Consider the following 14,187-nt stretch of genomic DNA (forward strand, 5'->3'; position numbering starts at 1 on the left):
GAATACCTAAAATATGCAAGATGTAGGATCTGGGCATTGGGAATTCAGCGGTGAGAAACTCCTGCCCTTATATTTATTTAGCGGGGCTAGAGAGGCACCGAGATGAGAAAATAAGAGGAAAAAAGCTATATAGATATATAAATATATAGGTAGGTATAGTCTAGCGGTGATAAGCATTATGGAGAAAACTATAACTGAGACAGAGGTAGAGATCAGCAGAGTGAATGCAAAGCTGGGGGCTCTGAGAAAGCCTAGGCAAAGGAAACAGCAATGCAAAAGGTCAAATCACCAGGTACCCACAAGAACTAGGGGGCAAAGTCAGAAGAATATCACTTCCCTTTTTTTTGGCTAATATGGATTTTGCTTTTATTCCTGCCTTGTTCCATGTATGTTTCTATACCTTATCTTTTGTCCTTTACAGAAAATCTAAAAGGGAGGTATTGCAATCCCTATTTTATAGATAAGAAAACTCTTGTTTAGAAAAGTTAAAAATCCCTTGCTCAATGCAAAGTTTTGGGGAACTCTGACTCTAAAACCTCACCACTTCCCTCATTCTAAACAAATAACTGAGAAAACAGGACATCAAAGAGTAGTTGAGACTGCATTGGACTCCAGGTTCTGGTCCTGCATGCTTAGAAGTCACCCATCCTACTAATAAGTACAAATCTAAACAAACTAAAAAAAAATTGACAACTCTTATTTTATCAATAATAGAAATGAGGTCGCAGGGTAAATTGCTACCCCCAGAATTGGAGAGATCAACAGACAAATAGAGAAAATTACAATTTACCAGAGCAGGAACTCATGAACTGGAAAGTCCACGGGAAGCAGCGCCAAGAGAGGAAAACTAGAACTACAATTGATGAATTGCTGGAGGCTCAAAGTGGACAAGTCTGAGAGTTAAAAATGCCAAGGGGAGCCAGTCAGGGGGGGCCTCGACAGTATTATCATTTTATCGACCAGGATTTTACTGTAATATTGGAGAAATATCCCCTCCTGCTTCTGGCCAGGGCAGAGAGCAAGAAACTATTTCAAAACACATTAGAGTAATTCTGTTCTTCCTAACAAGGTCTTCCCTCAGGAGAAACTAATGAGGGCCTCACCTGCTGGGGTTTTAACAATGCTTAACTGATCTGAGGAAGGAAAGTACCAAATTCTAGCTGGCTCTAGCTTTCTTATTGGACATAAGTGTGGTGGACAACTGAGAAGCATATGTGAAAAAAAAGGTAATAAAAACTTTTTTTAAAAAGCATATGTGAAGTTCACAGTCCAGAGACACAGGCTCACAGAAGACTATGACCTAATGCTAGTACTCTAGAATGCTTCTCCACCCCCACCACCCTCACTGCCACATTTCTAAAGGCATATTACAGAGTTCTTACTTGGTACCTTATGTCCCACTATCAAGAAGAAATTACAAAACATACTAAAAAACACAGTTTGAAGAAAGATAGCAAGCATCAGACTCAGGCATGGCAGGGATGTTGGAATTATCAGATCAGAAATTTGAAACAACTATGATTAATATGCTAAGGCTCTAATGGGTAAAGATAGCATGTGAGAAGAGATGGGTAATGTAAGCAGAGCAATAGAAATCCTTAGAAAGAACCAAAAAGAGATGCTAGAGTTTATAAATGAAGCATGCATGCCTTTGATGGGCTTAATACTAGACTGAATATGGCTGAGGAAAGAATCTTTGAGCTTGAAAATATATCAGTAAAAACCTCAAAAACTGAAAAGCAAAGAGGACAAAGACTGAGGAAAAAAAAAAACAAAACAGTATCCAAGAACTGTGGGACAACTACAAAAAGTATAACATTCACACAATGAGAATACTAATAGGAGAAGGATAAAAGGAATAGAAGAAATACCTGAAACAATAATTACTGAGAATTTTCCCAAATTAGTAACAGGTACCAAACCACAGATCCAGAAAGCTCACATGACACAAAGAAGGATAAATGCTAAAAATAAGGATATGCAGGCATATCAGAGTCAATGATGACATCTTGAGAGAAGCCAGATAAAAAAGATAACTTACTTCAAAGGAACAAAGGTAAGAATTACATTTGAACATGATAACAACAGATGTTGGTGAGGATGCTGAGAAAGGGGACTTGCACTATTACTAGGAATGCGACCTGGTGTAGCCACTCTGGAAGACAGTAAGGAGTTCCTCAAAAAAGTAAAAATAGAACTACCCCAGGATCCAGCAATTGTACTACTAGGTGTTTATCCAAACGATACAAAAATATAGATTCAAAGGGGTACATGCACCCCAATGTTCATAGCAGCATTATCACAATAGCCAAACTATGGAAAGAGCCAAAATGTCCATCACCTGATGAATGAACAAAGAAGATGTGGTATATATAGACAATGGAATATTAGTCAGTCATCAAAAATAATGAAATCTTACCATTTGCAAGAATTGAATGGACCTAGAGTGTATTACACTAAGCAAAATAAGTCGGAGGAAGACAAATACCATATGATTTCATTTGTGGAATTTAAGAAACAAAACAGATGAGGGACGCCTGGGTGGCTCAGCAGTTGAGTATCTGCCTTTGGCTCAGGGCGTGATCCCAGAGTCCCAGGATCAAGTCCCACATCAGGCTGCCTGTGAGGACCCTGCTTCTCCCTCTGCCTATATCTCTGCCTCTCTCTGTGTGTCTCTCATGAATAAATAAATAAAATATCTTTTAAAAAAAGAAACAAAACAGATGAACATGTGGAAAGGAAAAAAAGAGAGAGAGGGAAGTAAACCATAAGACTCTTAAGGACAGAACAAACTGAAGGTTGATGGAGGGAAGTGGGTAGGGGATGGGCTAAATGAGTGATTAAGGAAGGTACTTGATATGATGAGCACTGGGTGTGCTATGTAAGTGATGAATTACTAAGTTCTACTTCTGAAACCAATATTACACTATACGTTAATTTCCTTGAATTTAAATAAAAATTTTAAAGTAAAAAAAAAAGAATTATATTTGACTTCTCCTTAGAAAACATATAGTCAAGAAGGGAGTAGAATGAAATATTTAAAGTGTTAAAAGAAAAAAACCCACCAGCCTAGAATTCTGTACCCTGTGAAAGCAACTTTAAAAATCAAGGAGAAATAGACTTTCTCAGACAAACAAAAATTAAGGGAATTTGTTGCTAGTAGACCTCAAAATATGTTAAAAAGAAGTTCTCTAGTAAGAAAGAAAATAATTTAAGTCAGGAAACTGGATTTACATGAAAAAGGAAGGACATAATGGAAAGAATTTTTCCTGTTTTTCTTATTCTTACTTGATCTAACGTATCAAAACAATAATTCCAACAATGTATTCAATTATGTATGCTTATGCATACATATATGATTATATACAGATATATGCTTATATATAAGGGAAATGAATGACAGCAATGATACAGGCAAAAAAAGGGAGGAATTAGATTATTTTGTTATTGTAAGGTAATAAAATGACCTGTGAATTAATATAGTGTTATTTGAAAGTGGACTTGGATTCATTATAAATGTATATTGAAAACTCTAGGGCAACCATTTAAAAAACGTTAAAAACAAAATATAAGTCATATGCTAAGAAGAGAGAGGAAATAGAATCATTTCAAATGCTCAATTAAAACCACAAAAGGCAGAAAAACAGTAGAAGATAAAACAGGAACAAAGAACAAGGGCAACCAGTAGAAAACAGTCACAAATAAGAAATCTATTAATCCAACTATATCAATTGAATGTCAATGTGCTCAATGAACAAATCAAGCCAGATTGTCAGATTGGATCAAAAACCAAGACCTGACTATATGTTGTATAAAAGAAACCCAATTTAAATATAAAACACAGATTTAAAGTAAAATGGAGCAAGATACATTACTAACATGAATCAAAAGGGAGCAGTGGTAGCTATATTGATTCCAGACAAAGCAGACTTTATAGCAAGAAAGTTATTAGGAATGAAAAGGGGCATACAGATAAAGAGTCAAGTCTCCAAGAAAACAACAATTCTTAATATGTATGACTCTAACAACTGCATCAAACTACATGAGGCAAACTGGTAGAAATGCAAAGATTAATCCACCTTTATAGTAGAAGATTTCAGTACTCTTCTATCAAAAAGGGACAGGACCATCAGGCAGAAAATCAGTAATGATATAGTTGAACTCAAAGGGAATATAAGGGAAGGGAGAAGAAATGTGTGGGAAATATCAGAAAGGGAGACAGAACGTAAAGACTGCTAACTCTGGGAAACGAACTAGGGGTGGTAGAAGGGGAGGAGGGCGGGGGGTGGGAGTGAATGGGTGACGGGCACTGGGTGTTATTCTGTATGTTAGTAAATTGAACACCAATAAAAAAAAATAAAAAATAAAAAAAAAACATTATCATCAATCAAGTGGATATAAATGTAAAATAAACTACCTCATATAAAAACACCAAAATGTACATTTTTCTCAAGCTTGTATAGAATAGCCACCAAAATAAACCATATTTGGGGGCATAAAACACACTTTAACAGATTTCAAAGAATAAAAATCATACAATGTCTGGTCTTAGACTACAATGAAATTAAACTAGAAATCAATAACAGAAAGATAACTGGAAAAATCCCAAAATACTTGGAGATTTTATTTTTTTTAATTTTAATTTTTATTTATGATAGTCACACAGAGAGAGAGAGAGAGAGGCAGAGACACAGGCAGAGGGAGAAGCAGGCTCCATGCACCGGAAGCCCGGACGTGGGATTCGATCCCGGGTCTCCAGGATCGCGCCCTGGGCCAAAGGCAGGGGCCAAACCGCTGCGCGACCCAGGGATCCCTACTTGGAGATTTTAAACAGCATATTTCTAAATAACACTTAGGTTAAAGAAAAACTCTCAAGAGAAATTTTAAAATATTTTTAATTAAATTAAAATGTAGGTGTGTCTGGGTGGTTCAGTTGGTTAAGCATCTGCCTTTGGCTCAGGTCATGATCTCAGGGTCCTGGAATTGAGCCCTGGGTCAGGCTCCCTGCTCAGTGGGAAGTCTGCTTCTGCCTCTCCTTCTGCCCCTCCCCTCACTCACACTCTTTCTCTAAAAATAAATAAAATCTTTTAAAATTAAAATTAACTAAAATGAAAATACAAATAAAAACGTTTCAGATGCAGAGAAAGCAGAAATTAGAGGAAAATGTATGCATATATTAGAAAAGAAAATGAAAAGTTAATGCAATTAAAAGTAAGCAGAAGAAAAAAATTAAAATTAGAGCAGAAACCAATGAAACTGAAATTCAAGAATTAATAAAGTTGATGAAACCCAAAGCTGTCACTTTGAAAAGATCAATAAAACTGATAAGATTCTTGCCAGGCTAAATAAGAAGAAGAAAAAAAAAAAAAAAAAGAGTGAGAAGACACAAATTACTCAGATCAGAAATGAAAGAGAGGACATCACTAAGGACCATACACATTAAAAGGATCATAGAGGAATACAATAAAAACTCTATGCCTACAAATTTGACAACCTAGATGAAATTGGCCAATTTAAAGACACAATCTTCTCAAACTCACACAAGAAGAAATAGACATAAGACAAGTCCAAATAGGCCTGTATCAATGAAAAAAAATAAATAAATCAATAGTTAATAATGTCCCAAAACAGAAAGTGTCAGGCTGTATGGGTTCATTGGTAAATACTATGAAGTAGTTAAGGAAAAAATGATGCCAATTTACTACAATCTTGTTTAGAGGATACAAACAGATGGAATACTTCCTGACTCATTCTATGAGGACAACATTACCCTGATACCAAAACCAAATAAAGACATTACAGAAAAAATTACAGTCTGATACTCACGAACATAGATATAAAAATATTTAACAAAACTATTGTAAATCAAATCCAACAGTGCAAGAAAGGAATCATACAGCATAAGCAAGTGATATCTATCCCAGGTATGCAAGGCTGCTTCACCTTTAGAAATGAATTAATGCAATCTATCACATGAATAGGCTAAAAAAGAAAAATCCTGTGATCATATCAGTAGATGCAGAAAAAGCATTTGACAAAATCCAACACCGATTCATGATAAAAAAAAAATTATCAGTAAACTAGAAGGGAACTTCCTCCACTTTATAGAGTATTTTCAGAAAAAAAAAAAAAAAAAAACTTATAGCTAGTATCGTACTTAACGGTAAGAAATGTGAAACTTCCCTACTAAGATGAGGTGCAAGGCAAGGAGGTTCCCTCTCATCACCCCTTTTCAACATTATATAGAAACTTTACCTAATGCAGTAAGATGAGTAAAGGAAATAAATGCTATAAATATTAGAAAGGAAGAAATAAACTCTGTTAGCAGATGGTGTGATTCTCTATGTAGAAAATATGAAAGAATCAACAAAAAACTCCTAGAACTAATAAGTGATTGTAGCAAGATTGTAGGATACAAGGTTAATATACAAAAGTCAGTTTCCTATATAGCACAACAATTAAAAGCAGAATCTGAAAATAAAATTGTAATAGCATTTACATTAGCATCTACAGAAATTAAATACTTACATTAAGTATAAACTAAATAAATGGAGATATTCCATGTTCTGTGGAGAGGAAGACTCAATGTTGTCAAGATCTCAATTCTCCCCAGATTAGTCAATAGATCCCATGCAATGCAAATAAAAATCCCAGCAAGTTATTTAGTGGATATTGACAAGCCAGTTCTAAATTTCATATGAAGAGGCCAAAGACCCAGATGAGCTAACAAAATATTATAGGAAAAGAACAAAATTGGAAGACTGACACTACCAACTTCATGATTTACCATAAAGCTGCAATAATCAAGACAGTGTAAAATTGGCATAAGAATAAACAACTAGGGATGCCTGGGTGGCTCAGTGGTTGACCATCTGTCTTTGGCCCAGGGTGTGATCCTGGTCCTGAGATCGAGTCCCACATGGGGCTCCCTTGATGGAGCCTGCTTCTCCCTCTGCCTGTGTCTGTCTCTCTCTCTCTCTCTCATGAATAAATAAGTAAAATATTTAAAAAAGAATAAACAACTAGATCAATAATATCAAATAGAGAGCCCCCAAAACAGATGCACATAAATAGAGTAAACTGATCTTTCACCAAGAAGCACAAGCAATATAATAATGAATAGTCTTTTCTTTCAACAAGTGGTTCTGGAACAACTGGACACCAACAGGTGAAAAGATGAATCTAGACACAGACCTTATACCCTTCACACAAATTAGCAAAATGGATCACAGACCTAAAAATATAGGAGAAAATTTAAATGATCTTGGATTTGGCAGTGACTTTTTAAACAAAACACGGAAGGTATAGTCCCTGAAAGAAATCATTGATAAGCTGGACTTCATTTAAATAAAAAAAATTCTGCTCTGTAAAAGACATTGTCAAGAGAATGAAATGATAAGCCACAAATTGGGAGATATTATTTTCAAAAGACACATACGATGAAGCAATGTAATCCAAACATACAAAAAAAAAACCCTTGAAATTCAACAAAAAACAACCCAATTTTAAAAAATGGGTCAAAGATGGGGCACTTGGGTGGCTCAGTGGTTGAGCATCTGCCTTCGGCTCAAGTCGTGAATCTGAGATCCTAAAATAAGAGTCCCAAAGCGGGCTCCCAGCAGACAGCATGCTTCTGCGTCTGCCTGTGTCTCTGCTTCTCTCTGTGTGTCTCTCATGAATAAATAAAATAAAATCTTTAAAAAAAAAAATAGTCCAAAGACCTTAACAGACACCTCACCAAAGAACATAAATGGCAAAAAAAAAAAAAAGCATATGAAAGGATATTCCACATTATACATTATTGGGGAAATGCAAAGTAAAATAATGTGATCTATGCATCTCTCAGAACAACCTAAATCTGGGACACTGACAACACCAAATGCGATGAGGATGTAGTGCAGTAGGAACATTCGTCCATTGCTCATGTGAAAGCAGACTGGTACAGCCACTGTAGAAGGCAATTGGATTTTTTTTTAAACAAAACTAAATGTATTCTTACCATTCAATCCAGCAGTTGTGCTCCTTGATATATACCCAAAGGAGTAAAAACTTATGTCCACACAAAAGCCTATACGTGAAGGTTTATAGGTGCTTTATTCCTAATAGCCAATAATTGGAAGCAACCAAGATGTCCTTCAGGAGGTGAATGGATAAATAAATGATGGCACATCCTTACAATGGAATACCATTCGATATTTCTTTCAAATGAGCTCTCAAGCCATTAAAATATAGAAAGAAGACATAAATACATATTACTGAGTGATAAAAAGCCAATCTGAAAAGCCAGTATGCTATAATGGTGGATACATGTGATTATACATTTGTCTGAACTCATTGAATGTATCACATTAAGATTGACCCTAATGTAAACTGTGGTTACATTTAGTGACAACGATATGTCAATATAGGTTCATCAACTGCAACAAATGTACCACTCTGGTAGGGGGTGTGGATAATGGGGAAGGGGATGCATGTGCGAGGACAGAGGGTATATGGGGTACTTCTGCACTTTCTACTCAATTTTGCTATAGACCTAAAAGTGCTCTTAAAAAAACCAGATTCTTAAAAAAAAAAAAAAAAAACGACTGTGATGATGAGAGAAGCTGAGGAAAAGGTCCTCTCCTACTCTTCTGTTGGATTTCACGTGGCTTTTATGGAGAATATTTGACAATATCCATCAAGGTTACGGACATAAATACTCTCGATGAGATCATTTCAGTTCTAGGAATTGATTCTACAGGTATTCCCTCACTCATGCTAAAAGTTGTGCGCTCAAGGTTAAAAACTACTACATTATTTGTAATATAAAATGCTGAAATCAATCTAAATGTCCATAAGAGCTGTCTAATAAACTTTGGTACACCCACGTAATGGAATACTGTGCAGCTATAAAAAAGAAAGAGGATATTCTAGGTAATAAGATGATCTCTAGGCCAGATTGTTAGATAAAAAAATCAATATACAGAACAGTGTTTCTGTGCATAATGTTCTATCATTGGTGTAAAAAGCATTTAAAAATAATACCAATTCTTAAGTATCAAGAATTATACACACCCATAATTTAAAAGTGAATATGCATATGTACCTCTGTATGAATAGAATAGCCCTGAAATTTAAAAAAAAAAAAATCTGCTCTGCAAAAGACATTGTCTGCATTGCAGAAAGGGTGATCCTGAAAGTCATAAAACTGGTTGCCTCCAGCGATGAAAGCTGAGTAAATAGAAGCAATAAGAGGAAGTTTTCACTGTATGCCCTTTTGTCCTTTTGAGTTTTTTTTTTAAAGATTTTTATTTACTTATTCAAAAGGGACAGTAAGAGAGAATATAAGCCCAAGAAGAGGCAGAGGGAGAAGGAGAAACAGACTCTCTGCTGAGCAGATAGCCCGACACGGGCTCCATCCCAGGACCCTGGCATCATGACCAGAAAGTAAACCCTTAACCACCTGAGCCACCCAGGTGCCCCTCTTTTATCTTTTGTAACATTGAAATGCCTTATTCCTTCCAAGTTAATCACATTTAAATAAGTGTGTGCATACATGTGTGCATTGTGTATGCTTTGGAGAAGCCTTAAGACCAGGGCACCTCCCACATCTCCAACAAGTGACCAGAGCTCACGGCCTCAGGACTGACATGTAACCAAGTACAGCCTCAAGCTGACCACTGAAGAAAAGGCGTGTTAATAAAAGGAAAGCCACTTGGAGCCCAGCAAATAGGGCAGCAAGGAGAAAGTTTTCATTAGTGCTCATCCAGTTCTGTTCAAAAGAGAAACTCATTGATTTTGCCCTAAATACAAGCAGTAAAGAGGTATAATGTCTTGAAAGGTGGACACAGATTTCCCTCAAGCTTGTCCACTTCCCTTTGCCCAGATTTACAATTACCCAGGGAACTACCAACTGAATTGGTTAGATAGCTCAATTTCTCCAAAAATGGATATAGAAGAGAGGACAAGAGATGCAGCGTCACTGAAAAAATTCTAGGCCAGCCCCGTTTTTAATGAGTGGTCTGGCTTTATGTTTGCTGTGATAGTGTGAGAGTTGGTCCTCAAGAAACAGCACCACCGTGGCTAACGTGGAGAAGGTCTAGTCTTCAAAATTCCAAAATCAACATCCCATGCCGGATTATGGGAAGGAACCTCATCGATGGCCTCAGGCAGGGGTCCTGCTGGAGGCAGCCAGGCAGCCGCTGACGTGGCTCCTTATATACCATGCATATGATTAATATGTTTACTTCTAGAGATTGGGCAAAATAGTGAGGTTCTGGGAGGCAATTTGTGTATCGAATTATCTAATATGCATATATTTTAACCTAGAAATACATTCCTAAGATTTCACCCTAGAGAGATAAAGTCATGAGTCTGAATATATTTATGCACAAAAGAATTCATAATAGCAAAATTCTCATCAAGGCAAATGGATCGGTAAATTATGATACGCGTCTACAATGGGTTACTGTGCTGCTTTTTAAAAATGATGAAGTAGAGCTACATCTAAGGAAATATATTCCAATATATTATAAAATGAAAAATAAGTTTGCGGAACCATATTTATACAAAATTGTCTATGCACAGAGAGATATTTAGGAAATGCTGATGATATTTCCTCAATATTTAGTTCCTTATTTGAGCTTACTGCATTGTTTTCATGTCTTATAATAAGCACGTGGTGTTTCACAAAGATAAGTTATTTAAATAATAAAAATGGTTAATATCATTATCTGCCCAAATGTGATGATGCCTGAATGTCTAGCTTGACTATAAGTATGTCTTAGATGCAAGGCAAACTGAAACATTACCTATTTTACAGAAACACCTAAACCCACATCATTAGGATGAGAGCCCCAGTGATGACTCAGAAATTTTATCTATTCCAGTTTATATGGTACCTACAAATATATTTTTTAAAAGTTTCTTAACCTTCATGGTTTTTAATAAAAGCTTCATTTAAGAACTCTGTGCAGACAGTTCATTAAAACTGCCTCCAGGATATTGAGTTACTTTGATTCTTTCAAAATTAGGCATTCCAGGGACTCCTTCATCCTGTCCCAACTTGTTCTCCTGCTAGCTGTGAGGGCACACATTGCCGGGTGAAGGAAAGCATGTGGTTTCTTTTAAAAGATTTTGTGGGGCTTAACATCACTTTTTTTAGATTAGGGTGCGAGGATCCACCAAAAGGCAGGAAGATAAAGAAAAGTCACAGACTGCACCAAGTTGCTTTTATACAGGGATTATATTAGGTCTCCACTGAAGCCCAAACAGAATGAAATAATAACAAAGCGTCGGCAACACGTTAAAATGACAACAACAGAAAAAGAGGTTTTCATTAAACTCAGACAAAGATAAATTCTACTCAAAAGACACCAAACCACATAACCACAGAGCAAGTGCCAGTGGACCAAAAAAGCACAGATTCCTTTTGAACATGGAATGGGAAGTGGTGATAAGTCACCAAACCTAGCAATCGAGCGTGCACTTGCTACTCAGCAGAGGCCAAAGGGTTGTAGGAAAATACAGAAGCAGAAAACAAGGATCTTGCCCTTACACCAAAAACATAGGAGGAGAGAAAAATGGGAGTTCCGTGTCTGCCTGGAAAACACCTAGAAATGTGAGCAATACTCTGAAAGGGTGGGGGGGTAAGTGTGGCTTGTCCTTGGAGACTTGGAGAGCTGAGAGGATGACAGATGAGCTCCAGGACTATTTATGAGCAGGAGCTGCAAGGGCTGAGGAGAGAAGGAGCAGGATAAACAACTACCTCATCTGAAGGGGGCATTCCTGGACAAAGCCCAATTCGGGGTCCCTGCCACCATCCTCACTCTTCCTAGTACATGCTTTCACATGATACAAGGTGCAAATGAAGGTTAAGAAGAGGGGGGGCTGGGGTGCTCAGTGGCTGAGGATCTGCCTTTGGCTCAGACTGTGATCCCAGTGTCTTGGGATCAAGTCCCACTTCAGGCTCCCCAGAGGGAGCCTGCTTCTCCCTCTGCCTGTGTCTCTGCCTCTCTCTGTGTGTCTCTCATGAATAAATAAAAAATTAAAATAAAATAAAAATTTTAAAAAGGAAGGAAGGAAGGGAGGAAGGAAGGAAGGAAGGAAGGAAGGAAGGAAGGAAGGAAGGAAGGAAGGAAATGAAGATTAAGGGATACCAAGAAGTTAATAAGAAAAAAGTGCCATAGAGCACCAACATGTAACCTGAGAGGTATGGTGGGAGGATACCCCTCCCCAGAGGGGGAGCCTGGCTGGGGCTGACTGTGGGGGAGGAAGGAGGGCTGCTTCCAAAGGCAGGCCACAGAAAGCCATGCTGGGGAGATCCGTGTTGTTACCCTTTACGTGTCTCTGCTCTCCACCTCCCACTACCACACACACACACACACGCATATTTAACAGTCAATACACTGAAGCTTAGACATGACAAGCTATCTGCCCAACATCTGAACTCTGATCTAACTAACTCAGCATTTCTCAAAACTTTTGACCTTGGGATTCCTTTATGCTCTTAAAAATTATTAAGGAATCCAAACAGCTTCCATTTATGTAGGGGAGATCGAGAGAGAAAGAGAGAGAGGCCAAGACAGACATACTATGCATCTACCACACTGGAAATTTAAACCAAGCAACTGTTAAGACACAAGCATACAAAAGCAAACATTCCTCTAGGCATTAGAGCAATGAGGTCATCAGCAGTCATGTGGCCCCTAGAAAACTCCCTGTACACTCCTGAGACAGAGCAACAAAAGAAAGCAAAAAATTAATAATATGATGAAAACAGTTTTGATCTTATAGATTCTCTGAAAGAATCTGAGTCCCCCCAGGGGTCTGAGACAACAATGTGAAAACTGCTGTTTTGACCTCAAGTCCATGCTTTATTTTTCCAAGACCAGGCCATGGTATATTCAGCGAACGACATTCACAATCTGGTTCTCGGCTCCCTTTACTGCCTCAACAACTACATTTGCTGAGTACTTTGAAACACCGGAAGAGGGACCCCTGGGGGGCTCAGTGGTTGAGCAGCTGTCTTCGGCTCAGGTGTGATCCTGGGGTCTGGGATCGAGTCCTGCGTTGGGCTCCCTGCATGAGGCCTGCTTCTCCCTCTGCCTGTGTCTCTGCCTCTCTCTGTGTCTCTCATGAATAAATAAATAAAACCCTTAAAAAAAAAAAAGTACTACTTTTTTTCGAGAGTGCTCAAACCTCTTTGAGGATGCTCATGGTCTATCTTCAGTGTGGAACTGCTTCCTTCTCCCCTTAGAGGGTCCCATTCTGAGACTTCAGGGCTCCAGTCTGTCCCCCACCCCAGCCGCAGGCAGAAGTGACCACCTACCATGGACAGCTCTCTGCCCTTCTCTCTACTTCATTTCACTGGATTGCAGTTTTCCTTTGTGAGTTAGGAAGGTGTCTGCCTTCCTCCCCTTCTTTCATCCCCAGGTGTAACGGGCACCTGCCAGCGACGATCACCAAGAAGACAGCCAGGCCCTGAGTCTCCTTGAGCTCCCGGGAGGAAGAAACTAAAGTGTATGAATCTGCTTCCTCATTCCTGGCACCTGCGACTTGTTCAAAACCATTTTACTTTGTCTAATTACTCTGAAATGATCAATTATCACTGGCGGATGGCACCGTGGGTGATTTGGTTTTCTTTGTCCTTAACTGCAATATGTTTTGATAGTTATAAACGTAATACATTGTTAAAGCTTTTCTCTATAGCTTAGCCACTGATAGTTGGGGACCACTTAGGTATGAAATGAACAGCACTGTGTACCTCATATATACATATTAATGCTTTTAATTATTTATACTCTTCACAACAAAAATAAGGAGAGGTGCAAATACCCAACTTGATTGCACAGGGACCCTTCCTACATCACATACCATATGTGCCCATTCTACGGTTCCCTGTCACTTGCATATACTCGCATTGTCTTAGCCTTATCTTTGTATCCCAAATGGAAGATTCCACATCTCTGCATCCCATTTCCTGAATTCCTCGTGGAATACCGCTCGCTCATCTAATGGCCAGGCGACATAGGATCTTGTCCTCTACATACATGCTGGGCTCTTTAACTGCAGACCTCAATCTGCAAAAATGTTCTCCTGGAGGTCAATACATCTTCCGGAAGCCACCAGGGAGCTGAATTAACTGGTTGCCTTCATAAAGTTCAGTAAAACATTCACAGGGGGAGCATTCCCCCCAAATGGAATTCA

The 14,187-nt window shown here is 38.1% G+C and overlaps 1 protein-coding gene across 1 annotated transcript in view; it reads right to left on the reverse strand.

Moving 5' to 3' along the window:
• WDR49 (WD repeat domain 49) overlaps positions 1-14,187 on the reverse strand; it is a 127,101-nt gene that overhangs the window by 59,242 nt on the left and 53,672 nt on the right. The window lies entirely within an intron of this gene.

The sequence above is a fragment of the Canis aureus genome, chromosome 31, assembly GCF_053574225.1.
Source record: "Canis aureus isolate CA01 chromosome 31, VMU_Caureus_v.1.0, whole genome shotgun sequence".
Lineage (NCBI taxonomy): Eukaryota > Metazoa > Chordata > Mammalia > Carnivora > Canidae > Canis > Canis aureus.